Below are 25,010 nucleotides of genomic sequence, written 5' to 3' on the forward strand. Positions count from 1 at the left end.
CAAGCTGGGGCGAGCTTCCCAGTCAGAGGCAGGTTGTGTGAGTACACATTGCTCAAGAGAGGAAGAGGCTCAAGGTGTCTGCTCTGTCCCTTCCCTGGGCCTTCCATTCATTTATTTGTGCTAGTTTTACAGGAAATATCCCTGCATCTTTAATTTTTTTTTTTTTTTTTTTTTTTTTTTTTTTTTTTTTTTTTTTTTGTCTAGTGAGCCATAGAAAGGCAAAATGGGGTCCTATAAGAAAAGAGATCTGGCTGTAACACATACTTTTCTTCCCTTACCCTCTTCTCCAAGACTGGATCAAGAATTTCCTTGTGAATCTCAGGAGAATCTGCAAAGCAAGTAAAGGAGGGGCTGTTTTCCAGACCACTCACCTTGGAACAGAAAAACAAGTGGTCTGGCATCTTTTGGAGCAAAATGGAAGAATCCTGCAAACACTAATGTTTCCCTGGGGCTGCACAGCCTCCAAGCAGGAATTACAATTATGAATTTAGACGTCTTAAAATGCCTTTATGCTGTTTCAGGGGCCTAAATCCCACCTGACTCCGTTGGGGTATGATTAGGACCCACTTGAGAGAACTTCAAGGCACAGAGATAGTGAATTCTTACCAGAATTTATAATATCACAAGAATGAAATTGAAATTGCTCACCCAATGAAATGGTTTTTAGTGATTCTCTTATGGTGTTGGGAAGATCCTCTGTAAGTATTCTGGAACCATCCTTTCTGGATGAGTCCTGCACATGTTATATCCCTCACAGAAGTGATATGAGACGGGATAGCTCTGGTGCAGGTGCAGAAGAGAGCTTTGAAAGTGTTAGAAAAGTACATTTGGAAGTGTGAACTTTCTTCACTAGGAGGGTAGGTCAGTCAGGATAACAAATCCTGTTACAATTTATTAATTAGTGCATTTTAATTTGGAAGGACTATGAAAAGTCTAGCTACTTATCCTAGAAGACAGACTGAAGCCAACACTAAATTTACATTTCAGTAAGGACAAAATACATCCCAGAGGATATGAACAGGAAGACCAATCTGTTTCACATTTGCAGAAAAGTGTAGCTCTGTTGCTGTCCCACTGCTCTCAGGTATTCCCAAAAGAGGAATTCTCAACAGGAAGCTCCTGTTATTTGTGTTGGTGTCCAGTATTGCCCTACCACAGTTTTTCATGGAGGAGGCTGGAAATGCATCATACTTTTGCAAAGGTTCCAATGAGGAGTTTTGACATAATTCCCCATGCAAAATGTAGCCACTGAATAAGCTGCGTTTATGGTAGGGATGGTTTTGTTCCAGGAATTCAGGCTTTAAACTCCAAAGAAATTTGGAGTTTTAATCCTGCATTACTGACACATTTCACTTTGTGGTTTTTTGTCATGGAGAGCGGCATCTCAAACCGCACAGCCCAACTCCCAGGAAATTCACCCACCTCCCGGCCTTAAAATCCACGCTTGCCTTAGGTCCACGGCTCATGGAAAAGTTGTCCTGGGAAAGATGCGTCCCTCCCCTCCTCCTCCTGCAGCCTGCAGCAGGACCATTGTCTGCCGGCGGCAAGGCATAAAGGAGTTAACGAAGGAGCCGGCGAGGAGCTGTGCCGGGGTGATGTCAGAATATTTGCAGGCAAAGAATGTGCTGGGGGGCGCTGGCCGGGCCGGCCGGGGCTGGTGGCCCCCGGCCCCACCCCGACATTCTTCTTGTCCGGTTCCCACAGGCGGAGAGTGGCACGGGGGGTCAGAGTGGACGAGCACAAAGAGGGACCCCCTGCTGCCGGGGCCATCGTGCTGGGCTGTCACTGCTACTAATTCATGACTTCACCTTTAATCTCACTGATCCATTATAGGTTAAAAAGAGACCCATTTTACAGCTGACAAGATTGAAGGGAGCGCAACCCAGGAACTGGGGATTGGGGGGGGGGGGGGGCGGGGGGTGGGCATGGGGTCGGAAAAAAAAAAAAGGGGGAGAGAGAAATAACCCCCGGTAAAGTTTATGCAATTGGGACCATCTGCTAAAAATAGATTTTGTGGAGTTTGTTTGTCCTTTCCATTCGCTGTGACAATATCTATTTTAAGAGGAAAGCTGGTAACTGCAGCTAAATCAGAATTTTAGCACACAGGGTCAGGGCAGAAAGGAATGGGGACGAGAGGGAAGACCCGGGGAAAAAATATTAAGATTTTTAGGGCCAGGGCTGCACAGAGGAAAGGATGGGAAGCATTCAGATAGCTTAGTGCTGCTTTACAGCATGCTTGGTGAGGTCATAATGAGGAAATGACTAAGAAATGTATGAAATGTCAAAGGTAAGCTAATCAAATCAATATTGATTCAGCAGAGTAGTAACTATATGTGTGTGGCACTTGCAGCATGTTTATAATGACACAAATGATGAATTTTCATAAATAATTAGACCTACTGTGCTGTGAGCTGTAGATGAAGTCTCCAGAAGCAATTCCCCTACTTTCGTTAGTAGCATAATCACGTTCAATTTGTCCTTTCATGAAGGTTTTTATGCTGTTACTACAAGCAACTCAAGCACATATTATCAGTGAACTTCAAGAAAGTAAGCAAATTGGAAATACAAAAGTAGAGTCTGTGAAAAAGAAAAAAAAACAGTGGAGGAATGGTAATTTGCCACATACCTGTGAAAAGAATTAATTTTTTAGCATATAGCAAAGAATTCAACATTCTTGCATTTCCTGGTTTTGTTCTGTGTCAGTGAGGATGCTGTAGGCAGCTGTGTGTAATGCAGTTCAGGAGGTTAGGGCATTGCTCCTTTTTGCTTCCTCTAACTGATTCTCTTTGACAAAACCTTCTAATTCCCAAAGCATTTTTATCAAGTCCACCAAACTAGTCAATCACTCCTACTGTCCTGATTGTATCAGAGAGCATTGAAGCTCAAGAAGGAAATTGTTTGCTGGATTCTCCCTGTCTTTTGCCCTTGAACTGCTGGAGCTGCATCTCGTAGGATTTTGCAGTGTAAATATGTAGTTTTATACTGCCAGAAGTGCAGAGCTTTTGCATCTGCCACAACATCCCATTCCTTCCTTTTTCCCCTCCCAGCAGAGGAACTCTGGGAGTTATTGGCATCATGGTTGCCCCACTGCCATGAGGTGAGGGTGGAGAGTGGAGAAGTTTATCATGAGGATGCAAAAGAAATTTGCAAGATTTTTGGCTTTCTGATATTCAAGTCTGTGAAGGAGATCAGCTGCTGGTGTCTGTTGGGGGAAGTTATAAGAGAGAATGGGGACCTTTAGCATGAGCCACTGTCAGATGAAATCAGTGATGAAAGTCCCATTGAAAAGAGCCTCTGGATCAACCCAAAACCTGTTTTCCTGAGAGTGACATTGCCTGCGAATGGAGGCAGATTGAGGTCCGTAACTGGCCAGTGCTTTGGACGCATTCTGCTTACTTTAGTCACACAAAATGACGTATTGATGCAAGTTTCCAGGATCCAAACAGGCAGCCCTTTCTTAGGCAAAAGCCCTAATGAAGTCACTGGCACACAGCCTCACTGGCCTGTGGCCTGCAGGCTATTTCCCTAGTCAATACACTGGACCTAATCTTATACCCCTTGAGCATCAAACTCCGTGTGTATTTTCTGCAAGTGTTTGTTCTCTTTCTGCAGAAGTGCAAGATTTGTGTGCTGCAGAGTGTGGTGTCAGTGAGCAGCTGCTTCTCCTTCAGCATGAGTTGTTCAGCATACAGACTTCATTGGCTACTGGTTGGACAAAACCACACTGCAAAGCTGAGGCAAGGAACAGGGGGGCTGCCAAGCACAAACCTCCTGTTTTAGTTTGGAAACAAAACAAAACAAAATTGTCAAAGGAAAAGAAAATTGTAAATGGCTTCAGCAAATATTAAGAAAATATGTATTTTTGCCTGATAATCTGACTACTTCTAATTTAGTGGAACATGTTAACTCCTCTGGTGAAGTTGAATGCAATCAGTGGAGCTGATTAACAATGAGTTAAGAGTTACCTTGCAAAATGGATTTCATTAACTCTTTGTAAGCTTAGTCCTTCTGGTTTCTGATCAGTCAGCTGGAATTATTTTTCAAATTCCTAAGAGTGTAAGAAATATAGATTGGAATGGCAGCTTCATATATTACCTTGGTTACAAAGTGTCCTAAAGCAGTAAGTTAAAATGATAAAAATCATAAGGATGCTTTGTTTTAGTCAAGGAACTTGTATTTGTTCTTTCTTTCAGGAATTTTTGATTTAACTGCTTCCCACAAGGAAATGTTATAATGCAATGCCCAGATATACAGGTAAAAAACATCTTTTGGAACTGAAAAATTACTATCTCCTTCACACTTCTCAGAAATTATAGGATGAATAAAATCCTTCTCAGATAATTTTTTTTCTAATAACTTTTTCACATGTTCAGCAATGCACCTGTAGGCAGATGCCCAGAGGAGCCAAGAAAACAGCTTCTGTGTTTATTGGATGGATTAGGGCTGAACTGCTGAACTGGGTGGCAACAGCTTGGCCTGGAAGTAAAAGAGAAGGGAATGAAGATGATCCAGATGACCAGATTAATTGTGAGTGCTCCCTGTTACCACACCCCTGACACTTGGTAGGATCAGTGCTTGCAGTCCATGCAAAGCAACCCTGAAAGGCTCTGCCTCTGGCTGTGCTAGATCCTGTGCTAAGCCCACAGGCAGGCTCTCAGCTCAAATATATCTGAAAATGTGGGCCTTAAATATCCAGCTTTCTCTGGGAACTAACTTCCTTTGACAACTCACATCCATGTTGTCATCATGCTTGGCGTGCTATAAATACATCCATGATCTTTGATGCCAATCAACTAATACCAGGTCCTTATCACAACAAGCTGATACACCTCACAGTGTGCTCAAGGAGTTATCTTTCTATCTCCTTTTTAAAGATAAAACTAATCCATTGTAAGCCCCATAACAAGGAGCCACTCACAGGGTGAAAGTATAAGTGCAGTTTTTAAATGGTATTGTATTTGTCTCATGGTGCTTGCCATTAAAGACACAGGTATGAAAAGATGCTCTCTGTTTTTATGCAGCACTGCTGTGGAGATAGAATACAGTTTTCCTTGTGCTTGCCAAAGGAGTTGTGCATGGTTTAATTAAAATGTATTATTATCCTAAGGCTTTTTCTTTTTTAAAGGAAAGTGAAGCACCCTACCGAAGACACAGGACATTCATACACCCAAATCTGTGTCAGCATCCTGCTGGCAGTGAGAGCTTTTGCACAAACATCTGATTGCAGAGTTAGAATTCAACAAAGCAAGAAGAAACAGGCTGAAGAGCAACCACCTAAATACATGCAGCAACATGGAGAGCGGGAAGCGGAACCGAGAGAACAATAAATGAAGAAACAATGAAAAGGTCAAGCACTTGCTCAGGATTCATAAGTACAAATGTTGCAGTTCAAGCAGTGCAGGTGAAAAATGAAATTCTGTCTCTTCACAATTTTTTTTTGTTTCCATATTTCTTTTTTCCAGCTCATGAATATCACTGAAGGAAATCTTGCTTATAGTAGAAAAACCCAAATATGAGATGCAAATAGTACATGGGGCCATCAAGACAGGACAAAACCCCATTTTTGTGACTGCCTTCACAAGAATGCACTGAATTAAAAGAGAGATACATTTTGTGCAAATCATGTTGGAACCTTCAATGCACAAACACAATCTTCCATCCTTCCTTTCCATGTAGTGCTGGTTCAGTCAGAAATGGTGGATGGCAGAGCCCTCACCTACTGTGCAAGACATGTATGGTGATCGTGATTCTCCAAGCTCCAGAGTTTTGAGAGCATCTGGAGCAGAGAGTTCTTGACTGTGGGGGGCTCACAGGTGGCTCGTGTGTCCACACACGCACTGAGGCTGGGTAGGGACAGGGGCAGGTGTGCCCACATGTAGGTGAAGAGTTGTTGTGGAAAATGGAAGAAGGAAATTGTCACCTCAGGAGTTGTGAAGTCTAATACTACTTGAGCTACTTTTACAGCATCAGACCAAGCTCTCTTGGAAAGGATAAAAGAAAGCCAGCCTGGCAGATTGAAACTCCTGTATGCGGTACCTTCAAGGATTCCCTTCAGCAGTGGTGTACCCCATTGCTGCTCCTTACTCAGGAGAATATTTGTTCTTTTCTTAAATATTCTTCAGTGCTGTTGATATCCCTGATCTTCTCCATCCTCTTCCTGCAGTGCGTACAGTCCTCTGCTCTCTGGTGTTTTTCCTTTGGTACATGTTTCCTTGACATGTGGTCCTTTCCTCCTCTGGACCTCCTGCCTCATCACCTTCTCCCACTGGCAATTCTGGCCCCACTGGGTTTTGTATAGTGCTTGTACAGTTCTTTCTTCATGCTCTAGAAAGAGCAAAGCAGGGGTGCAGTGTCAGACAACCCCTGATGACAAAGGAAGGGATGGATCTGACAGCTCCATGAACCTGCAAGTCCCTCACCCTTGGAATCCTCTTAGCTCCTGCTGGGACTGGTTGGAGGAGGTGACTGAGCTATAGGAACTGGTTTATCCACAGCTGGCAAGACAGCAAATGGTGTACCACAGCTTTGAGAAACAGGTGTGATTACACAGTACCTAATTTCTATTTAAATATAATCACGAATTGCTCCTGCATTTCTCTGACAACATGGAGAGGTAAAAAAACCCCAATTAATTAGATTTATTTTAAAAAGAAAACAAAAACCAAATGAAAGCAAACAAACTTTCAAATTAATCCCCATACTAACTGCATTGCAAGTAATGCAGTTACATCAGGACTTCCTTTGGGTCAATATTTTCTTTTGCCTGAAGGCCAAATAGGTACTTAAGCATCACCTAATAACCAAAGACCAAATACAAACACCAGGCTGACATGTCATCCATGTCCCACCCCCTCCAGATTGTTTCTGTCTGTCTCATGCTCTTCAAATGGCAGTGCAAAGCCCATATGCCGTGGTGTCAGGGAAAAATTCCCAACACAGCATCTGGCTGCGTGGCAGATCCCCAGGGAGTTGGTGCATCAGCTTTGGAGCTGCCTCTGCTTTTGTCATGTACCAGGGATTGGTGATGGGACTGCCTTGTCACCCCACAAACCCCTTTGGATTCCAAGGAACCACTAGGTTTGTGCTTGTCAATAAGCTTCTTCTTAAACCTCTCCTGAGATCTCTATACAGGCCTCCTTTTATGGTAAATAATGAGAATTTCTTAACGCCAGTGTGAGTGTGTTCAGCAGAAATATGTGGGTTTAGTTTAAAGTGGACTTTGGCCTGGTACATACAGGTCACTGTGTACTTGGATTTCTTTCTCAGAAAACTCTTGAATGCTCTTTGAAAAGATTTTTTTTTTCCCCTTTGCTCACCAGTGTAGAAGCCACTTCTTGATGAATAGGATCCATAATGCCTGGAGATATTTGAGATCAAGCATATGGTCCATTGAATATGCATGGAAGCGGGGTGGGAGGGAATTGGTGTGCAGCACTGGGGAAAGAGGGTCTGAAAGTTAAGCAACACAGAGTTTGGGGCAGACTTTCTGCATATTTGGGGAACCATCACTCTGTTTCCTCTGATATACTGATTACTAGCTAGCAATTCGTGGTCAAAGCACAGCTGGGGGGGTTGAGCACTCAAAGATTTGGTTAGACAGAAAAATACCATTTAACTTGTGCTTTCCTGCAAAATGTTTACTTTTACAACCAAACCATTAAACAATAAAAACTCAAGTTATTCAGAAGTCCATAAAGATAAGAAACTTATTTAACTGACAAATGACCAATTCTTTGCTAGGAGAGAGTCTCAAATGACTCTTCTTCACATTTAAATGAGAAGAGTGCTTGGAGATTACACATTCTGGTAAGTTTTCCTTACCAGTGGAGAGAGAGAAAAGGAGACAGGACTGAATAGGAGCGATTGGGCATGAAGTAGTAACTATGAGGTCCTGGAGGCAGGAGAACAAGAGAGGGAAGGAAAAAAAAAAAGACAAGGGAACCCAGAAGAAAGGCATGGGGGAGGAGGGGTGGAGGAAAAGATATGCAGCAGTTATTTAAGAGATGCCAGGGAAAACTGGGATGTTTGTGTGTTTGAGAAAAAAAGACAATTTTGAAGTACAGAGTTTGAGCCAGGGACTATGAAGATTTACTGGAAATAAGCCTGGGTAAAATGTTGCATATCTGAGATTTGAATGAGTTTTGGGAGGGGCGGGAGGATTGGATTTTTTTGCATCATTGCCACAGCATTTTTTTATATGTCAAAATGTGAATTAATCTCTAAATCACCAATATGTTAAGATTAATTTACTTCATGGACCAGAATAATTTATCACACTGCGTTTATTTCTTATGGTTGCTGTAAGTCCTACGGAAATGAAGAATTAAAAGACTTTTTAAAGTAACCTCCCTCATATACAGGATGTGACAGTGGGGCAATCACAGTGACATGCACCATTGTCAATATTCCTACCAAAGGAAGCATTCATTTTCTAATCTTACTAGTAAGAGTGGATATGGGAGAGGAGAAAGATGCTTCATTACGGCATGTAATAGCCCTGAATAAATTGCACAAAATTGACATCTTGCACATCTGAATTCAGTCCTGCAGATGTACCATTTTGTGCAGGGCAGTGTGTCTGTGTATGTGTGTCTGTGAAAAATGCCTGTGTGGGGTCATGTTTTAAAACAACCTCTATGTCAAAACCAAAACCATTCTGAAACAAAACTCTAGACCTTTCTGCTGTCTGTCTGGTGCAGGACTGACCCTTCAGCATTCATCCATCTCTTAAATCTGATTTAAAATCACAGAGGTGGGGGGAGGAGAAACACTAGGTACATATACTCTTATTTTTGTCTAGTCAAGTAGGCATTTTCAAGGGTGTCTTTGCAAGAACTGTTCTTCCTATCTATGGATCCTGTGTGAATATTGAGGATGACAGCTTAAAGTAAGACCAGTCAATCTATTAGAGCCTGTCCTGTGCAACTGTGTCTTTGGGAGTGCTCATGCATGTGTGATGTACTTACATAATATAGGTTCATTTGTTTTTATATGAGTTTGCTTTACCCCCCCCCCCCCACACACACACATATATATACATATATATCTATCTGAGGAAAGCCATTCAAATGTTTAAACACTTTCTACAGTAAGATGAAGACATTCAGGTAGATATTTGTAAGGTACTTAAGCTAGAGTGTTTCAAAAATAAGCAAAAAGAGAACAAAATGGTGAGTCTTTTAAGGCATCTTAGTAGCAGGCTGGAGAACAAGCCTCCTGGCTGAGCTGCTCACAAGCAGTGATTTCCTCCCAGGAAATTCCATAGTGCTACAAAGCCAAATGCATTCAACCCTTGGCCCATCCAAATATGCTGGAAGGAAATCCAGCCTTTAGCTGGATTTCTTCTTTACAGATCTCTCAAATGCCTCCAAATGCTGTGGTGCCTGTGGTGGTGGGGAGCCTGGGGGCAGGACTCTGCTGTAAAAGCCATGAGTCACGCATAATGTGCCACTTTCTGCAGCAGTCCCTTTCACCACTTTCAGCATCAATCCCTCTAGAGACTTTTCAAAGTTAATGTACATTTCTGGGTGCAGTGGTCTCATGCCTTAAATTTGAAGGTTAGCATCTGTTTACCACTCATTAGAAAAGTTTATTTCAAGGGAAAATTGTGTAGATGCAGGGTACTTGTCCTCAGAAAATTAAAAGTGAAGCATCTTGGATCTGTTTATGTTCAAATCCACTTGCTACAGTTCTGTGCCCAAGAAAATTTTGTCCAAGTAAAATGTAACTGTCAGAATCTGGTTATATTCAGAATGTTTTCTGGGTTCTTAATCACTGTGGATCCTATTTCACAAAGATCTGAAATATGTGCTGGAGTCCAAGAGGCTTCCATGTAATTTAAGCTGCTGTTATGTAGGCTTGCCTCCAGCAGTTGCTGAATAAGCACAGAGTGCACACACACACTTGGATCCAAGAAGGTGCTTGAGTGCTGCACCAACTCATGGCCTCCCTCTAAAACCTGACTTTCATCACTGAGGGAGATGCTACCAAAGGTCTGGTTTCCTCCAGGCACACAGTCCAGGAGCAGTGTGCCGGGCAGCCCTCCACCTTCAGGGGGCCTGTGCTGAAGAAGGCGGCTGTGTGTACGTACGTATTGCTCTGCAGTCACAGGGGTTACAGTATGCATGATCACCAAACTCATGCAAAACCCAGCACTTTTTTCTTAAGAGATAGGGGGAAATGTCTACTCTTGCACTCTTTGCAGATAAAAAGATAGCACTTTCTGCTCAGTAACTACAGCCTTAATTAATTGCCTTAATTAAGCTAAAGAAGACTAAGTAGATGTATCTACAAAAAACCTGTCCCAAATTCTAATGACGTCCTTGTATCGTACACATACAACTGATTCCTGTATGCTTGCTTTTCTCTTCATTGATCTTTTTTTATCTGAGCTTTTACCTCTATTTCCCCTGTTTTACAAACAGTCACTGTGAGAGTGATGTACACATTACATACAACACCTTGTTTTATTCTGTAAATCCTGACATACGGCACCAGCGACATGTGGACTCAGGGAATTATGCAGGCCTGTACAGAGACATTGAAAATGCACCAAGGTAAGGATGGCAAAACCAAGAGGTCTTATGACCTATGAGACAAAGTGAAATGCTTGCCCAAATCTGACTGAAACACCTTTCTTGATTTGTGTTCAAAAAAATTTACATGTACAGTGTGTTAGATGTCAAATACATATCAAAACCAGAAGAACTACAAACCCAGTTACTGGACTAAAACTGACTTCTGCTGGCAATGTGTGATATAATTTGTGGGTTTAGTTATGTTGAAAAGTGTGCGTCTGATTTTCCCTCCTTGGGTCTTTGAGTTCTTCCTAAAAATTTAATCAAAGCTAAACAACTGCAGAACCTGCACTGCTTCATAAACAATGTTTTCTTTCCTATTTGAATATCACAGATGCACAAGGGACAAGCTATTATCCTACTCAGGATCCTATGGAACAGTCATGTGTTGGACACTGGGCAAATAAATTGGAATGTTTGGAAGCCTGCTCACTGCTGCTGGTGGTCAGCAGCTGCTCTGTGGCAATGGCTGTAGCCAAAGGCTGAGGAAGGCACTGCAAGACTCTGAATTTCTGAATTGGTCTCTTCTCTCCTTTGTCCCCCCCAAGATCTCACAGCTCTCTTTGTACCTGCTGTGAAGAGGAAGGGGGCTCAGTGGAGCTGTCATCCAGTGGCCCTAACTACCCAAATTCCTACCCTTGCTGATACCTGCTGCTCACTCCCCCAGTAAAGCAGGGCAACTTTTATTTCCTTTGCAAATGAGGCATTCATAAGAACAGTAACCAGGGCAGGAATTTTCCAGCAAAGAATAACAGGCATTTCCTATGTGAACACAGGTATATAACAGCACAGCCTGGGCTTCTGTTGTGTGAGGTAATTTATATCAGTGATTGTAGAACTGGGGCCAAAATCTCTCAGCACTGGTGCTGTATTTCCACTCATTTTGTGCTAGGGTCTTCCTGTGAATCCCCTGTGGGAGCAGTTCAGTGGTACTTAAAGAGATGGTATTTCTGTAATTATCTAATTATTGCTCCAAGGTTCTTTCTTGTGCTTGTTAAACCTTTATACAGTGAAAGTGTAACCCCACACTACTGAATCTGGATAAAATGTGATTGAGAATCAACATTAATTCCCCAGTAGTCTTTGGAATAGGTACTGTTGCCTTATTTTTATTATTTCTGGTTTGAAAACCCAGAATTCAGACTGGATCAATCTGAATAGAGTAAAAAGTTTCAAAAGTAGTGGAGTGGGAAAATGGGGCTGTAATTCTCCATTAGATTCTTTGTATTAACTTAAAAATTAATGGGACATTTATTTTTTTCATGAATACTATAACAATTTTCTGAATCCTGTTAGTTACTATCAATCTCATTTCTAAATTCTGATCTTTTTTTGCAGTAAGGAATCAACAATGAATTGGTCCATATTTATACTCAACAACCTTTCAGTTACTTACCTCTTAATTAATATTGTTTTATGCTCTTTATTAATTCCTTTATGAGTTCCTTCCCTCTGGGACACAGGAGTCTAAGACCAAATAAAGACAAAAAGGAAAAATTAAGGGTGTCTTGGGTTACTTCCTTCTGATTTCTACTTTTTAATTCACATTTCACAATTAGCCTTTAATATTACACCTTCATTTGAATTTTTAGCTGCTGAATCATGATCAGCTGAAGATCCAGTATCCCTGCACTACTGGATATAACTCAGAGGGTTATGCTGTTTTTACTGCTTGGCACATACTCAGGAATGGCAACTTAGCTTAGCAGTTGGAGCATATGGCAGGGGGAGATAGGCCAGCATCTTGGATGAAGATGCATATATTTTGTACTCTCATGGTATGATGCATTCTTGTGCTTTGCAGATGGCACCTCAGAATTGTGGCTCTGAAAACTAATTTTGCCCAGCCACGCTGGTGTGCTGACACAAGCACAAGGATCATCTGTTTCTGCAGACACTACTGCACACTGCAGATATCCTAGGCAGGAATTTTTCTGAGAAGAACACCTGCATCTCAGTTGCTGTGGTAAGCAGGGAAAAAAGAGCTCAGGTACCTCTGACCAACCTTTGTATCTAGAGAGAGCAATTCAGGCAGACATGACTGCTACCCTCATGTAACACTTGGTTGCCGTTTCTCCTGAAAGTTTATTGCATCCTGGTAGTCAGGGCAAGAGTAGTGGGAATACATTGATCTTATGGCAGCTGGAAAGAGAGTTTATTCCAATTGTCAGAGATCTAACATTGCCTTTGATTTGCCAGCAGCTTCCCTGCACACAGACTAGCCATCAGACCTCAGAGAAACTGCTTTTGTACCACATAGCAGAGATTGTAGCGCTAATAGTGCCTCTCTCAAAACTTGTTTGTGTTTTATACCTGCCTCTCTGCCTCCACAAAACCAGCAAAACAACACCAAAACCAGGCTCTTGTTACGTGTGCAAGTGGATCAAGGGCTCGCTAGGCAGGTTTCAAACACAGATTCTGTGCAGTTAACAGAACTGCAGATTAAGGTATGAGCACTTTCTGTTCTCTGCCATAATTTGCATTACTTAAAATCACTCTGGAAACATTTTTTAAATGCACCAGGCTGGAGTGCAGTTTTTCTCAGAACAGTATTGCTTCCTCTCCAATCTCATTATTTGTGGTACTGTGTCACTGATCCGATCAGGGAGATCATTTAAGAGTACATCAAGCAGATGTATTTTTAAAGATAATTTTCCTGCATGTGCAGTGGGCTTCACATGAGCTACTGTCAGGTCTTCTTAACTTTCTTTTTTTTCCCCAAATTTCTGTGCTCTCTGTTGGACAGACGCCTCAGTACTAGTCTGTGCTCTTTGCTAGATATTCTCCTGAAACAGAAAACAGTTTGGCAGCAAATAAAGCCATGGGTGGTGGACACAAACAGTTAAATTCTACTGTCTACCTGCAACAGGAGAGCTAAAGGAGAAGGAGAAACTGGAATTAAAAACAGATCTGTCAAGCAGTGAATGGGATACTGTCTGGAGTAATGGGAAATTACTGCCAGCTTACAGTGTACCAAGGGGCTTTTTTTTTTCCAGATGATTCCAAAGAGCCTTTATTTACAGTACCCCTGAGCAATTGTTTCCACATTGAGCTAAGACAAGGGAGCTGTTGCTGGCACCACCAATAATATATTTCTGCCTGCTACCAGCAGGCTGGAAAGCTCAAACATCTGCAGGGTAAGGGATGGATTCTGGGGAGGAACCTCCTCTCATCAGACAACTTCTGTGGACACAAAAGATGCACAAATTTTTGACAGCATGAAAGTAGATAAGAGCATTTGCTGCCTGCAAATGAAATGCTAAAACAGCAGAGAGATGCCATAATACCTTCCTGCATTCAGATGTTGTGTAAATTAGCAAGAGATTTCAGAAGGTATCTTATTGCCCTCAGCGAAGGGAACCAATGTGTTACAATCATAGCATAGATTTAAGGAAGATTTGAAGACTTAGAATAGAAAAATATCTGCCCTCTAAATTTATGGTGCTCTGTCTCCCTTATTTTTCCCATTTTTAGATTTCAGCTGATTACCTGGGGTGCCTGATTTAGGCTTTCTGACTACTATTGCATCCAAAATCTTCAGTGATTCAGACAGCTACTGACAAACCCTGGTCCTTTGTACAGTCACTGGAGAGAAGCAATTTCCATGCCTAAGTGCAGATCTGACTAGGACCCATCATTGTATTGTCTGTTTTATCTCCACAAGCAGGAAGAACAAATAATTCTGAAGCACTGGGAAAAATCTTTTCTACCTTCCAGGGTCTCATCTGTCATGCTTTCCCTGGGAAGAAGACAAGAAGAGGACCACATATTTAATTTTTTCTATGGGTTTTGTTTGCTTCAAAGATTGAACTGAGTTTTCTTTTTCTTTCTTCTTGTATCTGAGGGGCCCGAGAACATGAGTAGCTCTTCTCTTGAGCCCATTTCAAAAGTATGTTAAGTGCAGGAGCATTGTTGCATCATTTGTTCATAGTGTTCTTCACAAGTGTATAGAAATTAAAATTCAGTTCTAAAAGGGTGCACAGCACCAGTATGATAAAAATCTTTTTAATTGAGTTATTTAAGAGAAGATGTTTACTTACTCCTTATCTCAGTGACCAATCTATTTACATTCAGACTCTTTGGGAAAAAAAAAAAAAAGCACATGAGAAGATTTTGAAATCTTGAGAAACAGAAAAAAGTCTTGAAAGTCTTGGGTAGTTTTTCTGGAAAAGAACAGAAAAAAACCTGAAAAAGGCTTTGAAATTTGCCATAGTGATCTCTATTTTCACTGTAACTAAGTGAAACTTTGGACATTCTGAGGAGGTTGTTTAATGATAAATGGAAAGTTTCTTAAAACTTTAAGGAAAAAAATAGCGTGAATGAAAAGTGAAACCCAATTTGGTATTTCCTTTATCAGTTTGCCTATTTAAAGTGGAAACCCCAGAGGTGAAAATAAAGAAACAGTGGAAGACATGAAGAAATCAAAACAAAAAAAAAATATGTAAGCAGGTGACTAATGAGAAAGAGGCTGTTACCCTACTGAGAAATCTGAGGCTGTTTTATAACATTTGCCATGGCTTTGTTACAGCACATAAGATCTGTCATATACATGTTGTGTACCTTATTTGAATGGTCCCTTGAAATAATTTGTGCTGTTTCATGATGTAAAACATAAAAAAGGCAACAAGAATGGAATGAGATGTCAGCATAGTGCTGAAAATAATTTTTCAGCATATTATAGGAGGAGAAGCCATGACGCCTGAAGTTAAATATCTGTGAGACAGAGCAAATTTGTTTTGAAACAAATATCAACAACAAAATACTTATTAGGCTGTCTGAGCCCTGGAAAGTCAGTCAAATAGTTCCAACATTGACACAATGAGGTTATTTTACCAAGCTGATAGACTGTAATGATTATCAAATGTGTTCAAGGAAATAAAATCCTGTAGTCAAGTCAATCCCATCCAGAACCTGATTAGCTTTTAGAGCTCAAGCTTGATTACCTTGATTTCATTAGTTAAAAACACCACAAGACTACCAGACACTTGGAACCATCAAATGATTTTTTTCCTTGTGATCTCAGAGTGGATGTCACGTGACAAGGCAACAAAAGACTGACACAGACATTGATTCTTCTTCAGGAGATTTGCACAGGGCTTTTCAACTGTCTTTTGGCTGTGAAGAAGTTGTCAGATGCACTTTTTTCCTTGAGCTTCTGTCTGTAAGAACATGTGAAAAATTGAGGTATACTGGTATACACTCTAGACAAACACAAGAGAAGAACTTGTGTACATGGAACTGCTGATGGTGCAGCACATTTAGACACAAGCTGCTTACAGATGTTCCTGTAAGCATCTCTTTTTCTTCTGAAAAGAGAAAGACATGCCATAGTCTGGTGTGAAAAGTCTGTGTTGTATCCATTTTTCTTATTTCCCTGGGCAGAAATTATGTTTTGTCTGAGAATGTTACCTGTTAAATAGATAATGCCTTCTTACTGCTGCTAGTTGTCTCATTGAATGTACAGCTGGCAGACTACATGGATGCATAGATGAAGAGATATTAAAAATTATATGTAGCAAGATACTCAAAAACAGTCTGGACATGGCCCTGCTTTAGGTGCCCATGTTTGAACAGGGGGTTGGATGAGATAACCCCTGGAGGTCCATTCTGACCTGTGATTCCGTGGTAAGACCACAAAAGCTGATCATTGTCTTAGCTCAGAAAACAACAGCTCATGTCACACATTTATGATGAAAATAGTAACCATGTGAGCCTTAATTTTAGTGTCAATCCTCCCTTTTAATATAGAGATGTCAACCTTCTTGTAGACAGCTACTTGGTGGTGGTTGTGGGCTCGACTGGTGTCAGCAGGTGTAATCTGGGCTGATACTACATCCCAATGAGAGAAACCTAATGAGCCCATTTCTCATTTATGCCCCATACACCTGGCATGTCTTCACAGAACTTTGTGGAAACATCCTATTTATGTTGTGGATAGATGTACTTTGGGATCCAGAGTGTGTTGCATCATGTGTAAGCTTTTGGGAGGGTAAGCGGTCATTCCTCCTGCCAAGCACCAGATCTGACACTTTGTGTGGCAGCTGTAGAACCACTGCCCTGGGAAGACCAGTCTGCCTTTGAAGAACCTTGTGCTACTGTCATTGGGAGACTGGAGCTCTGCCAGCACCCACATTGCTAGGCTGGTAGGTACACGAGCAAAGTAAGATCCCTGAGCCTCTCCTTCCCACAGCCCTCCCACACAGGTCTTTGCAGAGCTGAGCCTCAGCTTTCAAACCAGTGCAATTTTAAAAAATACTCCTTGGATAACCATTTTAGCTCCTGACATTGTCAGTTATTAATCATAAAAATCCTCTGATGGAGCCCTGCAGAAGGAACTGGAACTGAACCCAATCAGATACCATATTTTAATTATATTGCCTGAGCAAGGCTGTTTTGCTCATGTGATTTTCCACAGAGCATTTGCAAGGTTGGAATTGTCACAGCTCAGAGTGCAAATAATTAACATACTATTTAAAACTTAATATTTGAAAGGTATATTTTATTGAGGTTTCATGTTGCAAAGAAATTATGGTCATATATTTCACAAACATTCCTGCAAATAGTTCTTCCCATTTTTCTGATACCTATGATGCTGGTAAAAAATAGGAGCATTTCTGGTTGTCACTGGGAAGAAAGAGTAGTATTAGAAATTTTTTTTAAAGTATTCTTTTTTAACATACTTCTATTTTTGTGGGACAAATTAAATATAGTTGGGGCTTAGAACATGATGGTGTTTTGATAGGTGAATGTTGGCTCTATACTCAGAAATTATCAGCTTCTTCCAGGTAAATTCTTCTTGAGGACATTTACCTCCCTGGGACTTCAGCAAACTGCATTAACTAATGAATGTTGAATGTGCCTAAACTTTGTCACTTAACAGAAAGTGGAGAACACAATTCTGCCTTCTTCTCCTGGCTCCTATATTCTCCTTACCTTTGGAATCCTTTACTTCAGAAATGCATGGATGTCTGTGCAGAGTGTGATTACTGCTGAGTGGTTGTACTGTGTTTCAGTGTGGCATTCTTGATGTTTTGTGTTTTGGGGGATTTTACATGGAGGATGAGCTTTGTTTCAGCATGGCCCTAGGAAACCATTGCTTTTAGGGTCCTACTGCCTACTGCTGTTGCAAAGAATGCAAGAGGAGGATGCAGCAGTGATGGCTTTTATCAATAATGGTAACTGCTTCTTAGTTATATTTCCGAAATCTTCCTTGCATACTATTTAGTGTAGTGGTTCTGATACACGTTCCAACTCCCACAAGGAAGTAGCTACTCTCAGTACAGTTGCAGTGAGCTGCCTACACTTAAAATAATCCAGCTGATCTTGTGCTTTCCTGCAGGATGCTTTTAGTAGGCACGAAAAAGTGTGGTACAGACTTGTCATGGGCCTTCTGAGAAAACTTCTGTGTCCAAATTCCTCAGCCTGATTTCCTGTCTTACATGTAGTTTTACCATAATTCTTTGACCAGTGGACAAGGAGCAGCCTTTCACAGACTCTCAGGACATCAAGTAATTTCTTAGTAACTAGCAATTCACTTCCGGAGCTAGAGGTGGTCTAAACTGAGCTCCAAAGTGACCATTAACTTTTTCTCTTTCAAGTAGAGCCAGTGATTATTTTTCCCTCTGGGTGCACACTTGCATATCTTTACAAACAGGGCACTGTTAGATTTCTACCCTGCCATAAACCCTGACTGTAATACCTCATCCACTACTGACCTGAAGTGAACTCCGAGGAGAGGGAACAGTAATAAAGCGAAACCCAGCAAACAGTGTGAAGCTTTTGTAAGATCTTATATAACTGAATTGGCTATATTGGGAACTTGCCTTTGGTTTTAATTATAGATTTAAGGGTGCACTTATCGGGCTCTGTGCCATCTCTTTGCTCCCTCCCTTCACTCTTGATTTGCTTTATATAATGAGCAGCTACTACAAAAAGGATGTTTTTCCCCCCTTCCTTTCAGGAAGAGGACAGGCCGACAAAAGTTCACTGGGGGTTGGGGAGGTCTAATGTGTTAATTGTCTCATGTGTCACTCTGGTCTGAGACTTCAGCCTGGTCCCTCCAGAATGTTTCAAAGATCATCTGTCAGAGCCCAGCAAAAACGTGTGGTGTCCCAAAACTGGCCAATGTTTCTTCCCAAAAGCTGGAGTTGAGTGACAAGTACCTCTTTGAACTTGCAGAAAAGTGTCAAGAGAATGACAATCCCCAAATCTACCCAGATCTATCACTTATTCACATCTGTTCACCAGCATACACAAAAATTACTTTCACAGAAGCAGAGCCAGAGCAGATGCAAAGCAGCAAGGTCTTCTGAGGGCATCATGAAGCATTAATGAAACCTGACTTGAGATTTGAGGAAACAAGACTTGGATGCATAAAAAAAAATTAAAAGATAACTGAGTGAATTTATGCTGCCTGAGCATCACTTCTCAACTTAATCTTTAACTCAATTTGTATTCATTTTCCTGGTGACTTTTACCTCTCAGAGCATCTGCTGTACCAATTGTTATATGAGCACAGGGAGAGGGGCTTGTAAAGCAATAGAGAAGCTGTCCTGCAGAATTACTCTGGCTGTGCCTTAAAGGGTAGACACCTGCTGCCTCCTTTGAGGGGTCCCAAGCTCAGAAATCAGGTTTCTGAATCTGTTACCCGTATCAGAAGCTAGTTCCCTGAAGGGCTATCTGGAGTTAACTGCCCTGCTACATCCAAGGAGGTGATGATAGAGCTAGTGGCTATCCCCCTGCTCTAGCTTAGATGTCTTCAGCTTTTTGTTTCAATCTTGTGAATGGACAGGGGTTAGTAAAATCAGCACAAAGGTGTTACTATGTGAGCTAAATTCCTCTCAGTCAGTGAAATTAATTGTATTAATCTCCACTATCTGTAGTTATTAGAGGGGTTCTGTGATGTAAGGGTAATGAAAGGAGGGAAGAGAGCAGGATACCTGAGCATCTCAACATAAAGACAGGCCAGATCCACTATGGCTGTCCCACAGCCTAGAGTTAAAAAAATCTGCTTGCCTTCCTATTGCTCTAAAATTTAAGTATAACATAACAGGGGAATTAAGAGTTCACTGTGTTAACAGAGATTTTTATCCTAGAGTGTTTGTAACAGTCCATCACTTAAATTATGAATGCAATGACACAGATCCTGGTCATCCTTTCCCTGATACCAAGTTAGAAATGTTGCTAAGAAGGACAGCAAAACTTTGGGAAAATGGTGCACCTGACTCTCCTTAACAGCAGCCTACTTCCTACCAGCCCTGTGACTACTGAAGAATTTGTCATTCCAGAAAATTGAACACCGTTTTGACATGTGAAATCACAAAAAAAGACTGCTCCTAATGAAGCTGAAGCTGAACAGACAGAAAGTTTAAATGCTAAGGCCTTACAGAAGACACTGCAAAACATAGTTTGGACTTCTAGGTGGATATAGGTGTACATGCTCTATAGCAGAAGTGGGTGTGTTCATCCTTGCTCCCAACTCTCAACTGCTATCACTGCATCCAGTTTTGCTTTCTTTTTTTATGCTTTTTTTTAGGATGTGACTCAGTGCTTTTCAGAAAGCAGAGCCTTTGTCTGCATCATTTTCCCTGCCAATCCTTTACATCACCTGCTTGATCCAGAGTTGAGAGTGACTCATTTTTCTCATCCAAGCACATGTGCACACAATGAGCTGTCTCTCATCTAATGGCCCTTCACAGAAACTTATATGTAGGGTCATGATTGTGTTTTGTTGCAGATGCCCAATGCCCATCTGTAGAGGACAGTCACTGTCTGTCTCAAGATTTATATTCTGAATGCTTTAAAGGCTTTGCAAGTGAAAGCAAATGATTTATTTTTTTCCCTTCCTCCCTCACTAGCTAATTTTGTATCTATTATTTACTGTGGGAAAGCTATAACAAGCAATCTCTACATTTTGTTCTGAGGCTGATTTCCATCCTAAACTATTTACTGAAGCAAGCTTGAAACTGGAAAAGTTTCACACCACTCAGTCACCACCTTACCTTTGTTATTTGCCCCATATGTGAAGATAGTTTTAATGGAAACACTTAAACTGCGTAGAGACTCTTGTAGCAGACTAAGTAATTAAAATTTATATATAAATGACCAAAATCAAGACATGTACAATGCAGACATGTGAACGAGTCCACCTCCTCTTTTGCCCTGTTAGAGTCAATGGAAAGATGTAAGCTCCTCCCAGCAGTAATTTGGCTCAACCCGAATTAGACAGCTACCATAGGTCACATGGATTACAACAAAGAAAAGGCAAAGCAAAACAGCTTTGGTGCAGATGTCTACATTTTGTTGGTGTCTATTGTTACGGTGCCTTACATAAATTAAAGTTGGTAAATTCATTGTTGAATAGAGCAGAGATTCAGGAATTTCCAAAGAGGCAGATTACAACATTATCACAAAATGATACCATTTTAATTTTAGATTTTGATTCTTCTGCTGAGAGTTCATTTAATCTCAGCATTAGGCATAAGCATCTCTTGTATATTCTTTGACAGTAACATCACCAAGAAAAGTTGCAAATTGTTAGGATAGAATAATTAAATTTCTTAGGTTGAAAAGGACTTTTAAGATAATCAGATCCAACTATTAATCTAGTGCTGACAAGTCCACCACTAAACCATGCCCCTAGCACCCTGTCTACATGTCTTAAATACCTCCAGGGATTGTGGCTCCACCACTTCCCTGGGCAACCTGTTCAGTGCTTTACAATCTTGAGAAATTTTTTCCTTATATCCAATCTGAACTATCCCTGGCACACCTTGAAGCCAATTCCTCTTGTCCTATTGCTTGTTACTTGGGAACAGAGACCAGCCTTCATCTCAATCCAACCTCCTTTCAGGTAATTGTAGAGAGGAAAAGGGTCCCCACTGAGCTTCCTTTTCTCCAGGCTAAACATCCTTAGGTGCTCTGGACCTTTCACCAGCTCTATTGCCCTTCTCAGGATGCAATCCACCACCTCAGTGTCTTTCTTGTAGCTTTCTTGCAGCCCCAGAGCTGAACACAGGATTTGAGGTGTGGTCTCACCAGTGCCAAGCGCAGGGAGACGATCACTGCCCTGGTCCTGCTGGATGCACTGTTCCCCTGGTTACCCTGCACATGCTGTGTGATGGCACTCAGCATGATCTGCTCCATGTCCCCCCACAGGCACTGAGGCTGGGCTGAGAGTTGTAGCTCCCAGAATGCTCCATCTGGCCCTTCTTGTAGATGGGCATCACACTGGTCAATCTCCGGCCAACCAGGACCTCCCCAGTTAGAACTGCCAGAACTGCAGGTGAACATTGAAAAGTGGCCAGGTGAGCTCTTTCACCATCCCCCTCCATAGCGTTGGGTAGATCTCATCCAACCCCATAGACTGCTCCAACAGCTACTCAGGGCACAATAAAGACAGATAACTACACCCAACAATCTTCCAGATTGCTCTGGAAGAACTGCATCATTAGGACTCAGATCCAGCAAAGAGACTGACCATGTCTCCAGGCACCTATTCTCATATCCTGGTTGGATGAGAGATAGCAATGGAAGAACGGGAAAGATAAGGGCAACAGCATCATTCATGGACTCACCAGGAAACTGGATGGACTACTGAGATGGCTTTGAACCTTCCTATCCTATTTTACATATCTTCTCTGCTCCTCCTTTGCACCAGTGTAAACTCGTAATGTCTGTAATACCATACTATGCTCAGGCCCAGTGGAGGGGACCCAACTTCTGGATCATGAAATATCATCAGCAAAGAAAGGAAAATCCAATATTCAGGGTCCCAGAAAACTGATAGAAGGTGTCAAGGTTTTATAGAAAATTTTAGTGATGTCTCAGAGAGCCATCTGGAAGGATATCTGCTTCCCTCTTCTGTCTCCCAACAACCTGAGGAGAGTGAGCTGAGAGCCTCTACATAGAAATAAACCTTGACAGTTTATCAGGCGTGGGTTGAATTTTGATGATGCTCTCAGCAAGGCTGAGGCAAATTTCTCATTACTTTTCATGCAGAAGAACCCACTTTGTTTGTCTTTGTGCTCTAAGAACCTTGGAAAATGATAGCCTTGGAAGTGCCCATTTCCCAAGAGATGCAAAAAAATTCTGATGCCTCTTGAAGCTCCCTTGTGTGAGCCACTGGCAATGTGCTTTTGTACTGTTTTAGGATCAGGCTAGAAAGCAAGTGGCTTGGTGAAAGTCCTGACAAGGAGACAGTGCTTTCAAGGCCTCCCTCTCCCTGTGCAAGGACAGCCAGAGGCAGAGAGTACTTCTCATTTCCTTGCTGCCCTTTGTGCAAGGCAGGTCACAGACTGCTTGTTTACTCAACAATTCAATATATTCTCCAGGCAATATTTTTTCCTTCTGCTGAGAAGACTGTCTTTCCTTTAATCCATTTATTCCTGATCTGCTTTTCCTGTAGTCCTCATGCTCACTGAACACTGTAGCAAATCTGCTCTTACTTGTTAAAACAATGGAATTTTTTCACAAGACAAACCAAAAATGGGTGGCTAAATCTTACGCAGTTCTTGTTTTATGTCTTTTTTCAAGAAACATGGAATATTTTAGAAATTCTTTTATCTGATTAAGAGTAAGCCTTAAAGACAGTGCATAAGAGCACTTGTTCTACCATCAAAAGCCTGTTTTCATGGGCATAGCAGGGAAGAGGCACCTGGACTCTCTCAGGAGAGCTTTGGAGGAAAGAAGGTAGACATGATTGTAATGAGCCAATATAGCCTTTTTTCATCTATTGTCATGTTTTTCTGCTTTGGGTTTTATTAATTTTGTGATACATCAAATATTACTTGAATTTTGATTGTATCTCAATTCCATGCAGATATTTTCAATTATAAAATAGGGTAATGTAAACTCTCATGAATAAATCTAGTGAGTACTATTATAAGATTGGTTTCCCTTGCCTTTTCAAGCAGCAGTCTGAAATTCTTTGAGGAGACAAGATAACAACCGACATGGAATGGAGTAATACAAGATGAATGCTATGAATTTTTGTTTTCTCTCAAGCAATCTTTTACATTTGCTGTATAGCACTTTGGTACTGAACTCACAGGGGTATTAAGGGATGGGAAACCATTTCTATAAAAGGTTTTGAAACCACTAGTTGCTGGAGCCCTTTTTGGAATTTGCTTCCTTCTAGTAACTTGTTCCTCGCCATGTTTGTGACAGACCTTTCAGAGTAATTTCTCCAGATTCTGTCATAGCAGTACAATTGGACATTCATTTAAGCAAGCTATATTTGCAACCCAGGACAAGAAAAATCATTGAATGATTTAGGTTGGAAGGAGCCTTTAAAAGTCATCTCACTCCCACCTCCTTGCAATACTCAGGGACATCTTCAATTCAGTCAGGTTAATCAGAGCACCATCCAATCTGCCCTTGAATATTTCCAGGTCTGAGCAACCTGCTCCAATGTTCACCATGCTAATCATAAAAAAGTCTTAAATGGCTTGACTGGCTTTCTGTTTCAGTATTGATTTGCAAGTCTTACATTTTACAACCTTGTGCAAACATACATGACCCTGTTCTGAGAAGGCAGCAAGGCCTGAACTCACTGCATGGTTTGAAAATTAAGTCCCCAAATGATCAAGCCATCAAATGCTCACTTCCTCTTCTCGTGGCTTTGCTCTCAGTGAAAATTTAGCAATTACCCACAAGTTGTAAGGGCGTGAGTCTGCCTTTACAAAGTTGCAAAGAAGAGAGAGGGAAGAGAGCACAACTTCTCCAAAGGACCCCTCAGAGTACCTTGCCCCAGTGAACCCTCTCTGTGGGGGCTCATTCCTGGGATGTGCCCATGGGGGCTGCTGACCCCAGCATGGCCACCTGTGGCAGCATGAGGGTGAGAACATCTGTCCTTCCCAAGGGCCCTGGGACCACCAACAGCTCCCACAGGTCAGCGAGCACAAACCCCACGATTGCTATAGGTATTCCTCTCCACTGACCTACATGATTTGGTCTGGTGACCTACTGCTTTTGTTTATTTTTTAGGTTATAAAATATGCTTATCCACCCTCTATAAGCAAGCATGCAAATCTGAGAGTTGCAGTTCTAGAAATCCACTAAAAAATGCCAAGTAAAGGACTGCAAACCAGGCCTCTCTTGCCTTTAAGCACCTGAACCCTTACAAACATGCTTAGAGGTGCAAGATTGCACATCCTATTAGGAACCTGCTAAGCTAGCCTGGCATACCAGCTGGATTTTTAAGGTACTCTGTGAAGATCATAATCCCCTTCTTTCTGGGAGCAACTTTATTACCCCAGGGAAGCAGCTGAGTCAAGATTGTGCCAATATTTCCATTATATTGTTAGCTCTCTCTTTTTTAAGCCTTCATGAGAAAGAAGTAATTTTGTCCAATAATTAAGAACCAAAAAACTTCTCATGGCAGCAGATTTTGTTTATGATTTTCACACAAATATTTTTGACAGCGTTGACATT

At 41.4% G+C, this 25,010-nt stretch overlaps 1 long non-coding RNA gene across 2 annotated transcripts in view; it reads right to left on the reverse strand.

Moving 5' to 3' along the window:
• Window positions 1-1,989: 1,989 nt before the first annotated feature.
• The window catches only part of LOC141728262 (uncharacterized), an 89,918-nt gene continuing 66,897 nt past the window's right edge, over window positions 1,990-25,010 (reverse strand). The window contains exons 3-4 of one of the 2 annotated variants that reach the window (XR_012579139.1): window positions 11,974-12,044; window positions 1,990-2,577 (exon numbers count right to left, since the gene is read on the reverse strand). This is a non-coding gene — a long non-coding RNA (uncharacterized LOC141728262). Of the gene's footprint in view, window positions 2,578-4,181; window positions 6,325-11,973; window positions 12,045-25,010 lie in introns of those variants that run through there. The other variant, XR_012579138.1, reaches the window with a different exon arrangement.

Source organism: Zonotrichia albicollis, chromosome 2 (genome assembly GCF_047830755.1).
Source record: "Zonotrichia albicollis isolate bZonAlb1 chromosome 2, bZonAlb1.hap1, whole genome shotgun sequence".
Lineage (NCBI taxonomy): Eukaryota > Metazoa > Chordata > Aves > Passeriformes > Passerellidae > Zonotrichia > Zonotrichia albicollis.